Source organism: Trichechus manatus, unplaced genomic scaffold (assembly GCF_000243295.1).
Source record: "Trichechus manatus latirostris isolate Lorelei unplaced genomic scaffold, TriManLat1.0 scaffold00082, whole genome shotgun sequence".
Classification (NCBI taxonomy): Eukaryota; Metazoa; Chordata; class Mammalia; order Sirenia; family Trichechidae; genus Trichechus; species Trichechus manatus.
The window spans coordinates 8,335,765-8,354,096 of record NW_004444018.1 but is presented as its reverse complement, the minus strand read 5'-3'; the positions used below and the strand labels follow the sequence as shown (position 1 = coordinate 8,354,096).

General features: G+C 40.5%; 1 pseudogene; it reads right to left on the bottom strand.

The window, feature by feature from the left end:
- The window catches only part of LOC111821413 (60S ribosomal protein L9 pseudogene), a 57,482-nt pseudogene extending 48,552 nt beyond the window's left edge, over window positions 1-8,930 (bottom strand).
- Between the last annotated feature and the right edge of the window lie 9,402 nt (window positions 8,931-18,332).

The following is an 18,332-nucleotide window of genomic DNA, read 5'->3' as shown; positions in this document are numbered from 1 at the left end:
ACCTCTACAACAAAAAGACAAATAATCCTATTAAAAATGGGCAAAGGAAATGAACAGCCACTTCACCAAAGAAGACATTCAAGTGGCCAACAGACACATGAGGAAATGCTCACGATCACTAGCCATTAGAGAAATGCAAATTAAAACCACAATGAGATACCTTCTCACCCCGGCATTACTGCACGAATCAAAAACGCTGGAAATAACAAATGCTGGAGAGGCTGTGGGGAGATCAGAACTCTTATCCATTGCTGGTTGGAATGCAAAATGATACAGCCATTTTGGAAAATGATATGACACTTCCTTAGAAAGCTAGAAATAGAAATATCATACGATCCAGCAATCCCACTCCCATGAATATATCCTAGGGAAACAAGAGTCATCACTCTAATAGACATATGCACACGTATGTTCATGGCAGCATTTTTCACAATAGCAAAATATGGAAACCACCTAGATGCCCACCAACAGGTGAATGGATAAACAAACTATGGTACATACACACAATGGAGTACTATGCTATGATAAGGAACAACGATGAATCTGTGAATCATCTCATAACATGGATGAAACTGGAGGACACTATGCTGAGTGAAATAAGTCAATCACAAAAGGATAACTATTGTATGAAACCTCTATTGTAAAAACCCATGAAAAAGTTTACACACAAAATGTAACAATCTTTGTTGGTTACCAGGGATGGGAGGGTTGGGGGAGAAATACTAAATAGGCAATAGATAAGTAGTATCCTTGGTGAAGGGTGAGACAGTACACAATACTGGGGAAACCAGCACAACTTGTACAAGGCAAGGTCATGGAAGCTCCATAGATACATCCAAACTCCCTGAGGGACTGAATTGCTGGGCAGACGGCTGTGGGGACCATGGTCTCGGGGAACATCTAGCTCAATTGGCATAACACAGTTTATAAAGACAATGTTCTGCATTCCTCCTTGGTGAGTAGCGTCTGGGGTCTTAAAAGCCTGTGAGCAGCCATCTAAGATACTCCCCTGGTCTCACCCCTTCGGGAGCAAGGGAGAATGAAGAGAACAGGATACAATGAAAAGATTAGTCCAAAGAACTAATGGACCACAGCTACCAAGGCTTCCACCAGACTGAGTCCAGTACAGCTAGATGGTGCCCGGCTACCACCACTGACTGCTCTGACCGGGATCACAACAGAGGGTTCCGGACAGAGCTGGAGAAGGATATAGAACAAAATTCTAACACACACACAAAAAGAACAGATTTACTGGCCTGAAAGAGACTGGAGAAACCCCCAGAGTATGGCCCCTACACACCGTTTTAGCTCAGTGGTGAAGTCACTTCTGAGGTTCACCGTTCAGCCGGGGATTGGACAGCCCCATAAAACAAAACGGGACTAATGAGGCACAGCAGTCCAGGGACAAGGACTGGAAGGCAGAAGGGGACAGGATAGCTGGTGATAGGGAACCCAAGGTTGAGTAAGGACAGTGTTGACATGTAGTATGGCTGTTAACCATTGTCATAGGGCAATATGTGTACTAACTGTTTAATGAGAAACTATTTTGTTCTGTAATCCTTCATCTACAGTAAGAATTGCAGCACAACTGGAAAAGCGTAGTCGATGTCACTGAACTGTGCATGGAGAAATTTTTGAAATGGTGTATCTTTGGCTGGGTATATTTTCACCGAAAAAAAATGGTCAAGAAGGGAGAGGGTTGACATGTTGTGGGGTTGTTAACCAGTCATAAAATAATATGTGTACTACTATTTAAAGAGAAACTATTTGTTCTGTAAAGCTTCACGTGAAGTACAATAAAAAAAAAAAAGAGTGTCATTGTTGGGGTGGTGGCAGTGATGGTGGCGATTCCCTTTGGTGCTCAGTTGGGCAGCAATAACAGCAGCCAGAATAATGGGAATTGTGTCATCAGGCCAGTTCTGTAGTGTGGTCTTGGACATCATTCCTGGATAGTTTGCCTCAGCAATTCTGATTTTTTAGCCCTCCCAACAATATCTCTTCAATAAACTCCTCTTCTGAATACTTGTAGTCAACTTGGATTGCTTGCAAATAAGAATTCTGACTGAGAGTGTAGAGGACCAGAAAGTGTGACCAGTGAACAACCTTTTTAAGGTCATGTGAAAACGAGAGGGAATAGTAGTAGACTGTGGTAGCCAGCCTCTAAGATGGCCCCCATGGTCATTGCCTCTTAGTGTTCATGCTCTTCTGTTGGCCCCTCTCTAGGTGAATCAGTGCTGGTCCCTGTGACCAATAGAATACAGCAGAAATAATAGCATGTGACTTCCAAAGCTAGTTCATAAAGGCATTAGAGCTTTTGCATTGGTCTCTTGAATTGCTCACTCTGGACGAATGACTGCGCCATGCTGTGAGAACACTCAAGTAACCCTGTGGCAACGCCTACCTGAAGAGGAACTAATTTGCCAGCACCAATTTTCCAGCTGTGTGAGTGAGTCACGCCGGCAGTGGATCCTCCATCCCCAGTCTTGCCTTCAGATGCTGCAGTCCCAGCTGACCTCTGACTGCAACCTCATGAAAGATCCTGAGCCAGAACCTCCAAACTGAGCTATTCCTAAATGCCAGACTCACGGGAACCACTGAAAATAAGAAATACTTATTGTTGTTTTAAGACACTAAGTTTTGAGGTGATGTATTATACAACATTAGATAACTAAAACATAGTCTAAATGTTTAAGGATGGTGTCTTAGTTTCCTAGTGTTGCTGTAATAGAAGTACCATAAGTGGGTGGCTTTAAAAAACAGAAATTAACCTTCTCATAGTTCTGGAGGCTAAAAGTCCAAATCAGGTCTCAGCCATGTAGATTCCTTCTTTGTTGGTAGCTCTGGGCATTCCTTGGCTCTTGGCCATTGTCAAATGGTATCTGTCTTCCCCATTTTGTACACTTGGGTCTGTGTTTAATCTACTCGTTTTATAACTCAGAAGTGATTAGGTTTAGGACACACCCTACGCTTGCATGGATTCATTAGCATAACAAAGAAGACCCTATTTTGAAACAGAATTAAAACTATGGGTATAGAGGAGAGGATTCCAACACATATTTTGGGGAAACATAAGTTAATTGATAACAGATGGTTTGTTTTTATGGCATCCTTGGGTGGTGCCAACTGTTAACATACTCAGCTGCTAGCCAAAATGTTGGAGGTTTGAGTCCACCCAGAATTGCCTTGGAAGAAAGGCCTAGCAATCTACTTTCGAAAAATCAGCCATTGCAAACCCTAAACCTAATCTATTCTGACACACATGGGGTTGCTATGAGTCTGGGTTGATTCAACTGCCACTGGTACTGGTTGTTTTTATAGGACAGAGGGGAACTAAGCCTGTCTATGTAATAAAGGGCCAGGGGACATGCAAAGACCTGCTGATCCAGGGGAAAAGAAAAATGAGCTAGGGTTCAGAGAAAGGAACGAAGGAATACGATCAAACATATAGGAGTACCCTTGGAAAGGAGGAGAGACATTTCCTGGAGACAGGAAGGAATAAGAAGAAGGAAATAGATTGTTAGGGTCAAGGATGAGCATGAAGGTGAGGGAGGACCGAGATCTCTATTGTTGGAGCAAAGCACAAGTCAAGTAAGATCATCTGCAAAGAGGGGGAGGGGCCTGGAGTGTATGGGTCTGGTTATTAAGCTTACATTTATTTAGTGTTTATTTTGTGTCAGGCACTGTGCTAAGTACCTTCCATGCATCATCCCAACTCTGTGAAGCAAGGGCCATTATTTTCTTAATTTTATAGATGAAGAAGCTGAGGAAGTTAAGGAATCGAGGAGGTGAGCCTGTTCTGTGGAACTCCAGAAGGAAAGCTCTTCATCACTTTCTGGACCCTTTGTGTGGTTGACTTTAGAACAATTGCTGTGAGAAATTTTAAAAGAGAGTCACTGCCGATGTTCATTGCAGCACTGTTCATGATAGCAAAAAGATGGAAACAATCTAGGTGCCCATCAACAGATGAATGGATAAACATATTACGGTATATTCACACAATGGAATACTACGTAATGATAAAGAACTATGATGAAGCCATGAAACATAACATGAAGGAATCTGGAAGGCATTACGCTGAGTGAATTTAGTCACAGAAGGACAAATATTGTATAAGACCGCTATTATAAGAACTCAAGAAAAGGTTTAAACACAGAAGAAAACATTCTTTGATGGTTATGAGGGTGGGGAGGGAGGGAGAGGGGTATTCACTAACTAGATAGTAGACAAGAGTTATGTAAGGTGAAGGGAAGGACAGCACACACTACAGGGGAAGTCAACACAACTGGAATAAACCAAAGCTAAGAAGTTTCCTGAATACAACCAAATACTTCGAGGGACAGAGTAGCAGGAGTGGAGGTCTGGGGACCATGGTTTCATCTAGGTCAATTGGCATAATAAAGTTTATTAAGAAAATGTTTTGCATTCTACTTTGGTGAGTGGCTTCTGGGGTCTTAAAAGCTAGTGAGTGGCCATCTAAGATGCATCAATTGGTCCCAACCCACCTGGAGTAAAGGAGAATGAAGACCACCAAAGTCACAAGGAAAGTATTAGCCCAAGAGACAGAAAGGGCCACATAGACCAGAGACTTCATCAGCCTGAGACGAGAAGAGCTAGATGGTGCCTGGCTACCACCAATGACTACCCTGACAGGGAACAAACACAACAGAGGGTCCCTGAGGGAGCAGGAGAAAGGTGGGGTGTAGAACTCAAATTCTAGTAAAAAGACCAGACTTAATGGTCTGACTGAGACTGGAGGAACCCTGGAAGGCATGGCTCCTGGACTGTCTGTCAACTCAGAACTGAAACCATTCCCTAGGCCAACTCTTCAGGCAAAGATTAGACTGGACTATGGGGCATAAAATGATACTCGTGAAGAGTGTGCTTCTTAGCTCAAATAGACATGAGGCTAAATGGACAGCTCCTGTCCGGAGGTGAGATGGGAAGGCAGGAAGGGTTAGGAGCTGGTTGAATGGACACAGGAAATCAGGGGTGGAAAGGAGGAGTTTGCTGTCACAGTATAGGGAGAACAACTAGAGTCACATAACAATGTATAAATTATTGTATGAGAGAGTAAGTTGAATTGTAAATTTTCACTTAAAGTACAACAATAAAATAAAGAAAGAGAAAAGCAAGTCGCTATGAGACACATCCAAAGCAAAAGGAAAAGATTTCTTCGAGAAAATATGGGATGTTAGACCTTCACAATTTCAACCACAAAAATAGCCACAAAGATAAACAGAACGATGCCTAGGTGTTTAAAAAGGCTTTTCAATATCCCCACGTAGGCAGATATGTCAAGAAACATTTATGGGGTAGAGACTGTTTCTGCAGGAAAAAATATAAGGAAACTTCAAAATCAAAGCCAAAAGGTCTGAATGTTCCAGTTTCTGTTTTGGAGGAGTGCAGATACCAGGGCACTTTCTGCAGTGGTTTGAGGAAGCTGCCTCTATTAATATCTGAGGCTTGACATTAAAATAACAAGAGATGGCCGCCTCTATGCTGAAAACGTGTGCCGACATGCTAGTTACTGGGTTGGAAAGTTGATTTATTCCACATGGGGCCAAAATAAGGAAGTAGAATAATAAAGGGACACCTTGTTTTTATAAACGGTGAGTTGGCCAGGTGTTTTAAAGCTACAATAACTAAAATTGTATGATATCAGAGCAAGAACTGGCAGATCAATAAGATAGGCAGATCAATGAGTATGTTTTAGAAGATACTATATGATTAAGGAAATGTCACAAAAAACATGGAAGGAATGGATTTTTCAGGAAGTGATCCAGGTGAAAGTCAACATCATGTTTAATGAGATAAGGAATGAGATAAAGGTGTTCCTTATCAGCGCTGCTACTTCCTCTTATTCTGGAAAAATCTATAGATTAATTATACCCTCCTTAATTAGGAGGATCTTTCTAAGCATAAACACTTTGGAAAGAAATCACAATGATTCATAATTTTCACTGTGTTGTTATCTGCTGTCAAGTCAACTCTTGACTCATGGTGACTCCAAGCACAATGGGATCAGATTGTTGTGATCCGTAGAGTTTTCATTGGCTACTTTTTTGCAAGTAGATGGCCACGCCTTTCTGCCTAGTCTTTTAGTCTGGAAGCCCTGCAGAAACCTGTTTAGCATCATAGTAACATGCAAGTCTCCACTGACAGATGCGTGGTGGCTGCATATGTGGTGCATTGGCTGAAAATCAAATCTGGGTCTCCTGTGCAGAAGGTGAGAATTCTACCACTGAACCACAAAGTTTAAAACACTTATATGACTTTAAAAACTGTAAAAAGATTAACGGCAATTAGGAAAATGCAGCAAGTGATAAGTTAAACGAACAATTCATCTGAATATATTAGCGTCTGTAATAATAGTAGCACGCTCACAATAAAACAGACCAAGGACAATTACAGGAAATTCACAGAAGAAATGCAAATACCATAAACACAGGAAAATGTCTTCAACCACACTGGTTATCAAAGAAAAGGAAATTAAAGCAATGAAATAATAATTATCACCTCTGAAACTAGGGGATTTGAGAAGGCTGGTATCAGGGGCTGGTGAGGGGTGTGGCTCTGCTGCTAGGTAGGTGAATTAGGGGGGGTCTCTCTGGAAAGCTATTCCACATCATGTATCAATAACCTATAAAGTCCACACCGTTTGATCCATCCAGTGTACTGTTGAAAATTTATGCAGAAGAAACCAGACTGAGTCTTGCTTTTTGCACCCAGCCTAATGCATTTGAGATTCATTCATGTTGTCTTATGTATCACTAGTTGGTTCCTTTTCGTTGCTGAGTAGTATTCCATTGTATGGATGTACCACATGTAATTTGTTTATCCATTAGCCAATTGAGGGGCATTTGGGTTGTTTACCTTTTTTGGCAATTATAAATAAAGCTGCTATAAAGATTTGTGCACAGAAGAAAAAGTAGAAGAAATCAGAAAAAGATTTATATACAAGGACATGAATCACAATATTATTTATAAAGGTCAAAAAGTATTCAAGAATATAAGAATATTTAAATAAAGTATGGTTTAGTCACATATAATGTTATTTTTGTTAGTTGCTGTCAAGTTGGCTCTGACTCATGGCCACCCCTTGTACAACAGAACAAAACTTTTGCCTGGGCCTGCATCTTTACCATCGTTGGTATGCTCAGGTTCATTGTTGTGGCTACTGTATATTTTTAGTGCCTTCCAACCTAGAAAGTTAATCTTCCAACATCGTATTGAAGAATATTCTCTTGTGATCCATATGGTTTTTATTGGTTGATTTCAAAGTAGATTGCCAGGGCTTTCTACATAGTCTGCCTTAGTCTGTAAGCTTTGCTGAAGTTTGTCCAACAAGGGTGACCCTGCTGGTATTTGAAATATCAGTGGGATAACTTCCAGCACCAAAGCAAACACATGCAAGCCAGCATGGGACTACAAACTGACCTGTCTAGTGAGAAGAGAGAACCCTTGCCGTTGAGTGGATTCCGACTCACAGTGACCCTATGGGACAGAGTAGAATTGCCCATAGGGTTTCCAAGAAGCGGCTGGTGGATTTGAACTACCAACTTTTTTGGTTAGCAGCTGAACTCTTAACCACTGCACCACCAGGACTCCTGACCTGTCTAGTAGAACAATAATAATAATATGCTATAATAATATAAGGTCATTAAGTCATATTCTTAAAGAATTTTTAAGAGTATGAAAATAATGATGATACATGAGAAAACAGGATACATGCTTTATGGACTTTATGCTCCCAAATATGTAAGATGAAGAATTCTGCTGGAAAAAGGGAGTGCAACACCAGCATGCAAAAAAAAAGTACCAATACATTATCTGTTTACTATTTGGTGGTGGAAACTCAGGTGATTTTAATTTTCTTCTCCACAGTTCTCTAAATTTTCTGTAATGAGCGCCAATTATTTTTATAATTTAACAAATATTTTAGGTAAAACTTTCTTTCATCTGTGAAGATAAGGTTGGACTTTTTACGTCTAGGTAGAGAAGCAGCCTCTTGTTTCAGCTCTAAAACAGCTTGAGATGAGATAGGGATTCCTGGATGTCTTAGTTACCTAGTGTACTGTAACAGAAATTCCACAAGAGGGTGGCTTGAACAAACAGAAATTTATTTTTCACAGTTTAAGAGGTTAGAAGTCTGAATTCAGGGCTCCAGCTCTAGGGGAAGGCTTTCTTTTTCTGTTGGCTCTGGAGGAAGGTCCTTGTCTCTTCAGCTTCTGCTTCCTGGCTCCTTGGAGATCTCCTTGTGGCTTGCATCTTCCCCCATCTCTGCTTGCTTAATCTGCTCCTTTTTAATCTTGTAAGAGATTGACTCAAAACACACCAACAGGGCACTAATCCTGCCTTATTAACATAACAAAGACAACCCATTCCCAAATGGAATTCCTGTGTAACCACAGCCATAGAGGTTAGGATTTACAACACATATTTTGGGGGACACAATTCATTCCATAACACTGGGACATCTAAATCCTGGTTGGGGATTATTTACATGAATTCCAAATAGGTCTCAGTGAATGCCTCCTCCCTGCACACTCAACAAAGTGAGGTGAGAACTGATGCCAATGACAGGAGTCCTCAGTGGGTTTTAATCCAGTGCTTCTCAGACATTAATGTGCATATGAATCATCTGGAGATGTTGTTTAAATGTAGATGGAAATTAGGTCTGGGTGGGGACTGGAAGTCCCTGGGTGGTGCAAATGGTTAAGCGCTCAGCTGCTACCCCAAAGGTCGGAGGTTGGAGTCCACCCAGAGATGCCTTGGAAGAAATGCCTGGCCATCTCCTTCTGAAAAATCAGCCATTGAAAACCCTTTGGAGCACAGTTCTACTCTACTCACATGAAGTTGCCGTGACTTGGAGTTGTAGGTGGGGCCTGAGGTTCCGCACTTCCAGCAGCAAGCTCCCAGGTGATGTCCATGCCGCTGGTCCAGAGACCACAATGACTATCAAGGACTTAGAGTCCCCATGTTAGAGGACAACTCAGCACTCCTTGCTGGCAGATATCAAAGATTTAGAAACAAGTTCAATCAGCAGGCACTAATTAGATGAGTAATATGCATCTGGTGTCTGGGAGCCCACAGCTGGGGAGGCTGTTGTGGGGATTATAGGATCATCAGGACAATAAGAAGTGATGTCATAGTGCAAGCACACTCACACGTATGTGTGGATATATATACATCTCTTGATACATGAGTGTTTTTTGTGTATTTCTGGTGAACTCTTTTTAGGAAGTTCTTGGGCATTATGTTTCATCTTTCCTGATGGAGTTTCCTTTTCCCTTGTTCTTTTTTCCCTTTCACACAGTCTCTGGTTGCTGCATGTGTGCTCAGTAATAGTAGAAGCCAAGGCCTCCTGCGGGTCCTAGAAAATGCTTTCTCTAATCTAAAAATAGACCAGAGCCCACTGTCTCATGCAAACCTAAGTCCCACATACTAACCGCACAGAAAGTGATCTAGCCTTTTAGAAGATTTATTAGTTCCTGGTCTTCTTCTCTACACATGCATATTTTTCATCTCATTCTGTGACGGAAAAATGGAATTAAGCAAGATATAAAATAACTTCTTTTTAATGGTACATAAATCCTTGTGATAGAAACTTTGAGTTTGTTTTTTTTTTAATTTTATGGTGCTTTAGGTGAAAGTTTACAGTGCAAGTTAGTTTCTCATTGAAAAATTTATACACAAATTGTTTTGGGACATTGGTTGCAATCCTTGCAATGTGTCAGCACTCTCCCTCTTTCCACCCTGGGTTCCCTGTGTCCATTTGTCCAAGTTTCCTGTCCCTTTCTGCCTTCTCATCTTTGCTTTTGGGCAGGTGTTGTCCATTTGGTCTCATCTACTTGACTGAACTAAGAATCACGTTCCTCATGTCTGTTATTGTTTGTTTTATAGGACTGTCTAATCTTCGGCTGAAAGGTGGACTTTTCGGGAGTGGCTTCAGTTCTGAGTTAGCAGGGTGCCCGGGGATAGTCGTGAGGATTCCTCCAGTCTCAGATCAGTAAATCTGGGTTTGTTTTTTTTGTAAATTTGAATTTTGTTCTACATTTTTCTCCCATTCTGTCCTGGATCTCTGTTGTGATCCCTGTCAGAGTGGTCGGTGGTGGTAGCCAAACACCATCTAGTTCTTTTTGGCTCAGCCTGGTTGGAGGCTGAGGTTCATGTGGTCCATCAGTCCTCTGGACTAATATTTTCCTTGTGTCTTTGGTTTTCTTCATTCGTCTTTGCTCTGGATGGGATGGGATCAATAGATGTATCTTAGATGCCTGCTTACAAGCTTTTAAGACCCGAGACGCTACTCATCAAAGTAGGAACATTTTCTTTATGAACTCTGTTATGCCAGTTGACCTAGATGTTCCCTGAGACCATGGTCCTCAGCCCTCAGCCACAGTAACTCAGTCACTCCAGGTATTTGGATGTGTATTGGAAGCTTCTATGGCTTTGCCTTATTCAGCTCGTGCTGACTTGCTGTATACTGTGTGTTGTCTTTCCCTTAACCAAAGTCAACACTCATCTACTACCTAGTGATTTCTTCTCCCCACCCATCCCCTACCTCGTAACCATCAAAGATTGGTTTTTTTTGTGTGTGTGTATAAACTTTTCTTGAGTTTTTGTAATAGTGGTCTCATACAATATTTGTCCTTTTGTGATTGACTTATTTCATTCAGCATAATGCCCTATAGATTCATCCAAGTTGTGGGAGGTTTTGTGGATTCCTCATTGTTCTTCATCGTTTTGTAGTATTCCATTGTGTGTATGTACCATAATGTGTTTATCCATTCATCTGTTGATGAGCAATTAGGTTGTTTCCATCTTTTTGCAATTGTGGAAACCTTGAGTTTTAAGAGGCCTTGAGGTACTTCAAGAATCAAAACATTAAATGAGAAGGAGAAAAGTAACTGTTATCATAGAAGCAGATGAGTTCTCAGCAGTGATGTGTTCGTCTGTGTTTAACAACCAGCTGTCAGAAAACAAGGGGACCTAGTGGTACAGCATTTGAAGTGTTCGGCTGTTCACCAAAAAGTTGGCGGTTTGAACCCACCAGCTGCTCCAGGGGAGAAAGATGTTGCAGTTGGCTTCCGTAAAGGCTGTAGCCTTGGAAATTCTATGGGGCAGTTCTGCTCTGTCCTATAGGGTCACTATGAGTTGGAATTGCTCGATGGCAGTGGATTTTTTTGTTTTCTCAAAAAACAAAAAACATTGCCTGGGCGGTAGTGGGGAGTGACTGCCAATGGGTATGGGGTTTCGTTTTGGCGGTGATGAAAATGTTCTGGAATTAGATAGTGGTGATGGCTGCACAACCTAGTGACTGTACTAAATATACTAAACCAGCCCAGTAAGTGAACCCCAACTCATGGCGACCCCATATGTGTCAGAGTAGAATGTTCACCATAGGGTTTTCAGTGGCTGAATTTTTGAAAGTTGATCACCAGGCCTTTCTTCCATGGCACCTCTGGGCAAATTCAAATCTCCAACCTTTCCATTAACAGCCAAGTATGTTAAACATTTGCAATGCACAGGGACTCCAACATATACTAGCATATATTAAATATACTAAAAATCATTGAATTGTATCATTTGAAATAGTGAACAGCAGCAATAACTGCCCCCTCGCCTCCTGACATGATTAGCATCCTTTGCCAGTTTCCACGGTGTAAGTACTCCCACCATGGCTGATTTCAGGCTATGACATGACATCGCTGAATGTGGAGCTGGGAAGAGCACAGGTTCCCATACACCTTTGGTTCCCAGGGTGGCAACTGTTTTCTGGCAACCAGTTTTTAGGGAGAAGTCGAGTGGTAGACAGCTTTTCTTAAATGCTAGCTTTTGAGTATTCTTCCTTTGTTGCTTTTCTTTTTTCTATCTTGAGGTGATCAAGATGTGGTGAAAGGAGCCCCAGAGTAGGGTCCTAGAGTTCAACATTTGTACTTTTATTAATTCATATGTTCAGTAACACATTTACTGAGCACCTTTTCATGCTGAGGTGCCTGGAGTGGCCCCTGCCCACGAGGAGATTACAGGCTAGCTAGGGACACAAACATAAAAACACCTATTATGTAATGTGAGTGTGTATGTGCTGTAATAGAGGAATGTGCATTCTGATGGAGAGAATTATTTTCCCTGGTGGATGGGGAATGGTGGTGGTGGTATCAGTGAGGGTCTCAGGAAAGAGATGTTTGACCTGGAAGCAGGGAAGGGCATTGCAAGTCAGAGGAACAGCATGAGCAAAGGTACAAAGGCATGGAACTGATGAGACGCTAAGGCAATCTGCAGTAATTTGCTGTGGCCAGATCATAGGTTCATCTGTGGTCAAGATGAAGTTTTAACTTCTTTGTCAGCAGTTCAAATCCACCAGCCGCTCCTTGGAAACCCTATGGGGCAGTTCTACTCTGTCCTATAGGGTTGCTATGAGTCGGAATTGCCTGATGGCAATGGGTTTGGTTTGTTTTCGGTATGGGCCATGATAAGGAGTTTACACATTATCCTACAGTGAATGGGAAGCCCTGAGACAAGATCTGAGGAATATCTTTTGGGGAAAGGAAACGCAAAGAGACAGAGGTGATCAAGCCTTGGAGTCTTTAAAGTATAAACCATATGGGACATGGCCTAAGGAGTCCTCATAGGAAAAATCATAGTATTACATGTATATATTTAATATGTATAAGAATAATTGAAAATATATAGCTTAAGAAGCTAGAAAATTAATCAAAAAATAAATCCTAAGAACGAAAAAAAACAATAAAGATAAGGAGAAATTAATGAAATTGTAAACAAAAACCCAAACCTAATTAGAAATGAGAAATTGATACCACTGCTGGGAAGCAGGCAATTAAAAATTATACGGGAATAGTTTGTGCAAGTCAAGCTAACATATTTGAAAAAAATAAAAGAAATAACTTCCTAGGAAAATAAAAATTATCAAATTCCAAGACTATTCTCAGTTAAAAATCCCAAAAAACATATATAAGGCCTATATTAAAAAAAAAAACAAAAAAAAAAACCTTTGCTGAATGTCTTAGTCGTCTAGTGCTACTATAACAGAAATACCACAAGTGGATGGCTTTAACAAACAGAAATTTATTTCTTCACAGTAAGGTAGGCTGGAAGTCCAAATTTAGGGTGTCAGCTCCAGGGGAAGGCTTTCTGTTTCTGTTGGCCTTCTCATCAGTGTTCCCCTGGACTAGGAGCTTCTCTGCGCAGGAACCTCGGGTCCAAAGGATGCACTCTGCTCCCAGTGCTTCTTTCTAGGTGGTATGAGGTCCCCCTGTCTCGCTGCTCACTTCTGTCTTTTCTATCTCAAGAGATTGCCTCAGGACACAATATCTTGTAAACTGAGTCCTGCCTCACTAACACAACTGCTGCCCATCCTCCCTCATTAACATCATAGAGGCAAGATTTACAACATATAGGAAAATCACACAATACTGGGAATCATGGCCCAGCCAAACTGATACACACATTTTTGGGGGGACATAATTCAATCCATGACACTGAAAGACACAAAATAGTAGATAAATATTGGAGAAATATAGCATACTCCTGATGGGAAGCCTCAATCTTATAAAGATTTTACTGCTAAGCAAATTAGTCAACAAATTCTCATATTCCCAATCAAATCTCAAAAGAATTTAGGGACAAAATAATTAGAAAATGTGTCTGAAAGAGAAAGCACAAAAGAATAGTCACAAACTCTGAAACAACAACAGAAGAATGGGAGGAGAGACTCCCCCTACCACCCTGCACCAAAACATACTATAAAACTGGAGTAATTAAAAGTATTCTGTTGGACTCAGAACACAAATTTGGACAATTTAATAAAAGATGTTGGGACACTAAACTATTTAGAAAAAAGATATAATTAGACTGTTACCTCAATGCCAGAAATAAAGAGCAGAACTATAAAAGTGTCAGAAGAAAATACTCAAGAAATAATAATCATCATGGGGATGGGAAGGACTTCCTAAACGAAATATAAAACCCAGAAGCTCAAAAGAAAAAGATTTGCAGATTTGACTACATAAAAAACAAAAAAAAAACTTTTGTGATAAATGATACCATAAGAAGTAAAAAGACAATTGTCAGATGGGGGGGGGGGGAATTATTAGTATCCAGAAAATATAAAGAGCTCCTACAAATCAATAAGAAAATACAAACAATGGAATAGACATGAGCAAGAAATTTATGAAAGAATAAATACAAACGGTCAATAAACAAAAGTAAAGATGCTCAACCTTGCTAGTAATTAAGGAAGTACAAATTATAACTACAGGAAAAAAAAGTTTCAGCAGATTGGTAAGCATTTGTTACAAAGGATAATTTTAACTGTGGGCAAGATATAGAGGAGTAAGCATTCACACTGTTGGTTAAATTGTAATTGCAAGTCTTTGGGAATTTATCACAATTAAATTCCTTTGATCTAGGAATTCCACATCTAGGAGTTTGTCTAAAGAAATACTTGCACATGTGCACAAATACGCATACAAAGATGTTCTTTGCAGCATTATTTATAATTAAAACTAACATAAGCGCCCACCAAGATGAAGTGGGAATGGCAGACATGCAGGGGGAGAGGACAGCAGCGACTTGTTTTACTCCTCTTTTAAAAAAATGTTTTAAATAAGAATGTTAACATGTTTACTCTTTAGATTTTTTTTTTTAAAAAGGAAAAATAAGGAAATATACCAACATATTTAAAAAATTATCTCTAGATTGTGGCATTTTAGCTATATACAACCAGTTGTGGTTGAGTTAACTCTGACTCATGGTGACCCCACGTGTGTCAGAGTAGAACCGTGCTCCGTAGACTTTTCGATGGCTGATTTTTTGGAAGTAGATCGCCAGGACTTTCTTCTGAGGCACCTTTGGGTGGACTTGAACCTCCAACCCTTTGGTTAGCAGCTGAGCTTGTTAATCATTTGGACCACCCAGAGGCCCTTAGCTATATGCTTTTCTATGTTATTCAAATGATTTACGATACACAGGTATTATTTTTATAATGAAAAAAGACAAAGTTGGTATATAAAATTTAAATACTCTGTATATTTAAATTTATATGTAAAAAATATGAACATAAAAAATACTGGAAGAAGATGAACCCATAGGTTGGCAGTGGTTGTGTCTGAATGATGGGTATTTTAGTGATTTTTTTTTCTTTCTGTTTTTCTAAGTCTTTGGTGATAAGTAGACTTTTCTTTTAAAATGTAAAAAAGTTTTAGTCTTTTAAAGAATGTATTGTGTACAGATAATTTAATATAGATGTTCTAAACATGAACACATTTTGTTTTAAATGATTACTCATAAGTTATTTCTATCTTTTCAACTTTTAAACTTAAGATGAAACAAGGACTTTAAAATGAAGCTTCTGCATGTGACCATGTGTAACTGTGTGTGTGTATCTATAAGGGTATAATTTAAAATAAAACTAATAATTTTTTACATGTTACAAGAATTACCATGCATTTAAAGCCTCTTCTAAAGAGATCAAAAATCCATCAGGGCTGTTGTGTTCAGCATGTGCTTGCTTCTGAGAGCCTAAAAAAGAGGTGAACACTTTGGTTTCTGAGTACCCACCGGTTAGGTGCAGGATTCAGAACAGAATTCTGACCTTCCACTTTACAGGGGAACATGCCCTTTAGACATGGTCTCCGGGCTGACCAGATCATTAATTTTAGTTCCAGAAGGTCACGGCAAACAAAAACAAGTAGTGACTTGCATTTTAATTTTAGTGTATTACAATTACTTCAAGGTTTTTTTTGGAGGATTGCAGTTTTTAAGGAGTTAATGAAAAGAAAATCTGATCTTTGTTTCTGATTAGTTTTCTCCGTTCTCATTTGCATTTGATTTGTTAGAAATCTTGCTGCGGGATATCTGAATGAAACAAGAATTCCCCAGGGGCAGGGGCACTTACTCCTTTATTTACAAATCTGCTTGTGACAGATAGCTGCACTGAACAGGGAGTTAATGTGGCTCCACATTTGCATTCTGTATCCCAATGAACTCTTTTCTCTGAAAGCTGTTTTGTATAAATTGGGTGGCTGAGCGCTTAGAAAGGAAGCGCAGAGTCACTGAGCTTGTGCGCGCGGTACCATCGGCGGCTCCTAGCAGCGTCTCTGCTACTTTCATTCAGTGTCTTGGTTGATAGCCTGGAAACTGGAATCCTTGTCACAAATCAAACCCTCCTTTTCAAAGCCCCCAGGCCTCGTTTCCAAAGCTCCGGCAACATCACCCTTTGAGATCTGTATAATTCACTGACTACAGCCACAACCCGGGGCCCAGCCACTACCTAAGCTTCCTATGGCTCTTATGACTTAAAATAGTAGGATTTGTATGAAAATGTGTTCGGTGTGGCTAAAGCATTGCCTTTGGCTCTTTTAGTCACAGAGGCTCTGTGTTTGTTCAGCTGCAGAGGTCAAATGATTTGTGCTTCCAGAAGTTAATTATTTATGACAAATTCGCTTGGCTGACGCGGGCATTCTGGGTTGTAGACTGCTCAAGAACTACAGGCAAGTGTGTTTGCCTCTTTGAAAAAAGCACTCCTATTCTTCGGCATACTTTATCTCCCATTTCCTACACTAGCCTCAGGCCATTAATGTTTTCTCCTCCCCTCCCCTCTATTGTTTCCTTCTGTCAATTTCTAAGTCCCCTCTCCCCTTTGTCAGTTAAAGGCACAAAATGTATTTTCCACCAGCCAGGGCTCATCAGGAGTCAAACTTGGGGTCTTACTCTTGACCAGAGGGGGATTCTTCCAGGGTCACTTAACTTCAGGGGCCCCCTTGCACAAGTCATAGTTACGTGCGCAGATGGTTAGTATTGCAAAATTTACAAATGTGAGCTATTTTAACTTCTTTCCACTCCAGCTTTCCCTCAGTTGCATCTCTTCTCTTGTAGGTGGAGTTTGACTGGCTGTGGGCATTTTTGGGAACCATTTGTTATGGATAGACTGTGTCCTCCCAAAATATGTGTGTAATCCTGACCTCTATACCCATGGTTGTAATCCCATTTGGAAATAGGATATTCTTTGTTATGCTAACGACGGCATACCAGTGTAGGGTATGTCCTAAACCTAATCACTTCTGAGTTATAAAAAGAGCAGATTAGACACAGAAGTAAGCATTAAATGGGGTTTGGAGGAGAGATAGGTTCCATGTGAAGATCACGAAATCAAAAAAAACAAACCTGTTGTCATCAAGTTATTCCCACTCAAAGTGACCCTATGGGATAGAGTAGAACGGACCCACAGTGTTCCCAAGGCTGTAATCTTTTTTTTAAATTGTGTTTTATTTTTTTTCCTCTTTTTTTTTTTTAATTGTACTTTAGATGAAGGTTTATAGAGCAAATTAGTTTCTCGTTAAACAATTAATACACATACTGTTGGTAACATTGGTTGCCAGCCCCACAACGTGTCAACATTCTCCCCTTCTCGACCTTGGATTTCCCATTACCGGCGTTCCTGTCCCCTCCTGCCTTCTCGTCCTTGCTCCAGGCTGGTGTGCCCATTTAGTCGTGTTTTGTTTTGTGGGTCTGTCTAATCTTTGGCTAAAGGATCAACTTCAGTACTGAGTTAAAAGGGTGACCAGGGGCTATACTCTCAGGGTTTCTCCTGTCTCTGTCAGACCAGTAAGTCTGGTCTTTTTTTTTTTATTATTATTGTACTTTAGATGAGGGTTTACAGAACAAACTAGCTTCTCATTGAACAATTAGTATACATACTGTTTTGTGACATTGGTTACCAACTCCATGACATGTAAACACTCTCCCCTTCTTGACCTTGGGTTCTCTATTACCAGCTTTCCTGTCCCTACCTGCCTTCTAGTCCTTGCCCCTGGGCTGATGTGCCCCTTTAGTCTCATTTTGTTTTATGGGCCTGTCTAATCTTTGGCTGAAGGGTGAACCTCAGGAGCGACTTTGTTACTGAGCTAAAAGTGTGTCTGGGGGCTATACTCTTGGGGTTTCTCCAGTCTCTGTCAGGCCAGTCTGGTCTTTTTTTGTGAGTTAGAATTTTGTTGTACATTTTTCTCCAGCTCTGTCCAGGACCCTCTATTATGATTCCTGTCAGAGCTGTCGGTGGTGGTAGCTGGGCACCACCTAGTTGTGCTGGACTCAGTCTGGTGGAGGCTGTGATAGTTGTGGTGCATTAGTCCTTTGGACTAATCCTTCCCTTGTGTCTTTGGTTTTCTTCATTCTTCCTTGCTCCAGATGAGGTGGGACCAGTGACTTGTCTTAGATGGCCGTTCACAAGCTTTTAAGACCCCAGATGCCACTCACCAAAGTAGAATGTAGAACATTTTCTTTATAAACTATGTTATGCCAATTGAGCTAGATGT